At 27.8% G+C, this 2,407-nt stretch overlaps 1 long non-coding RNA gene across 1 annotated transcript; it reads left to right on the top strand.

Annotated features, from left to right (window-relative positions):
* Positions 1–226: 226 nt before the first annotated feature.
* On the top strand, positions 227–1,648 carry LOC112940157 (uncharacterized). The gene is made up of 2 exons (XR_011212113.1): positions 227–431; positions 1,220–1,648. It is a non-coding gene; the product is annotated as an uncharacterized lncRNA (long non-coding RNA).
* Positions 1,649–2,407: the final 759 nt, after the last annotated feature.

Genomic DNA, 2,407 nt, shown 5'->3' with positions numbered 1-2,407 from the left:
AATATTAGAGTCTTGACTATTAAAAATAAAATCAATTTTCTCATCAAGCTAATTTACTTCATTAAAGAACATCACTAACTTATATATTTAATTAATATTTCTCACTTTAACATAACATTTAAAGTTATTTTCCAAAAATAAATATAGAGTTATTATAAGTAGAAATCTTAGAAGAGATTTGTGCAATTTTCCATAAATGAAACGGCAAACATATGACTATTATTAACTTATATAAAATCATGCATTAATTACAAGGAACTCTTAACCTCATATATATAATACGACTAATATTGGTCAAAACATTATTTTATTCTTCATATATACAAGAGAAGACACAATCAATATCTACATCAACAAAGAAATCATCTCCCTAATGGAAACAATTGTTAAGTTTTGTTTCACTCTCCTTCTCCTTACACTTCTCACCAAAGGTAAACGCTTCTAGCCTTTTGATCTTAATAATAATAACTAGTATATATATATACTGCGATGCGTGGATTAGTTTAAGTTTTATATTCGTATATATACATAAATTTCTTTTGTTTTCATACGACTTTTGATTAATAATATTATATTTTTTAAAGATCTTTTATGTATAATAATTTTCTCTTTTTTATTGAACTATATTGCATAGAAAAAACAATTCAATCAACCTTTCTTAACGTGCTTTTTTAAGGAAATAACAATACGAATTAGTAAAAAAAAATTATTGATTTATGAATAAATTATTTTTATCAACCTTTTTATCTTGTTTAAATTGACCCAAACAAATAAATCAAATCAAGATGATTCTTTTCCCCCAATTAATTTACACTACAATATTTTCATTAATTAATGGGTTACGTATGTCAAGACGAAATATCTTTTTTCTTTTTTTTTTTTAATAAAATGGATGGTCAAATTTTCCTTTATTCATGGTAAAAAATCTTTCATTTAAATGTTCATAATTTGATTCCCATATCCGATCAATTTTGCCCATTTAGATAATTAAATACAAATACTCGTAGTTCTCACACCAAATCATTTATTATTCCTTTAAAATTGTCAAATATTTTGATACAAATTTAATTATCAAAAACGACTAATATTTATTTGGATCTGATTTGTGTTTTGAGATAACCATGATTCAACTATTAGTGAGGAAAAAATTATGTTGTTCATGAATTGTTGTCTGCTTCATCTGAAATATAATAAGAGAATATTTTATTCGATTGTGTAGGTATTTGGAGTTGTGGTTTGAACAATATAACAATTGGAACAATAAGGAGTGGTGTAGTAATAAAGGGAATGCCAGAATGGAATGTGGTTGTGGTAAACAATTGTGATTGCCCCATGCAAAATTTGGTATTGTCTTGCAATGATTTTCAAACAACAGAGCCAGTGGATCCAACTCTTTTCAAGCCTTTGGGAAACAATCAATGTAGTGTCAACAATGGCAATGCCATAAAAGGAAAGGATACTGTCAAGTTTTCTTATGCTTGGGATCCTCCTTTTTTTCTTAGGCCAACTTCTGTTAAAGCTTCATGTTGAACAAACTATTATGTGATGTCGAGTGCGCGTTCAAGCCACTTGACTATAAGCAGAGGAGGTTTGACTAGTATCATACTATTATTATAGTTTGAGTTTTAATGAGAAGGTTCTTCTTTCACTTGTTGGGCCTCAAATGCTCTTAACCTTAAATGTTTGGTTTAAAATGACTCTCTAGATCTATCTATGGAAATTCCAATAACTATAACTTTTAACGGTAATATATATAAACATATTACTAATAAGAAGTGCTAAAGTCTTTAGCGACATTAATTAAGTTTTAAGTTGTTTGGAGTTAGCTCGAATAAATCATTTTATGACATTAATTAAGTTTTAAATTGTTTTGAGTTAGCTCGAATAAATCATTTTATTTATGTTTGGGCCAAATAAACCAATGCAACTTGTTTAATGAAAGTGAATTTTTCAAACTATATATATTATATATCAAACACAAACTATTATTATCTACGTAGCCATATTCTTACTTTATACACGCATAGTCAATCTTTTTCAGAACGGTGTTTATACATGATATACAATATTATATACAAATTGCAGATGGTATATCAACCTTGTATAACAATAAACAATAGTATTTAAAAAGGTGTTTGTATACACTTTTACATTATTATACAATATGTGTGTTTCTGTTTTTGGAGATGAAAGAGGAAAGAGGTGGCGATTTCTGGTTCGAAGTTAAAAGTCAAAAGCCAAATATGTACGGAGTGAGCTAGGAAAGCGAATGAAATTTCGACGAGCTCTGTTCTTGAATTATATAAAGGTGCAATAACATTATAGTGAATCATATGGTGTGCCTTAGGGTACTGTATGTATACATTCTATGGATTATGTGATCGAATGTCACTAGGAAGAATCTCTC

Source organism: Solanum lycopersicum, chromosome 10, assembly GCF_036512215.1.
Source record: "Solanum lycopersicum chromosome 10, SLM_r2.1".
NCBI lineage: Eukaryota > Viridiplantae > Streptophyta > Magnoliopsida > Solanales > Solanaceae > Solanum > Solanum lycopersicum.
Note: the sequence above shows the minus strand (reverse complement) of the source record. Positions and strands in the feature narration are given on the sequence as shown.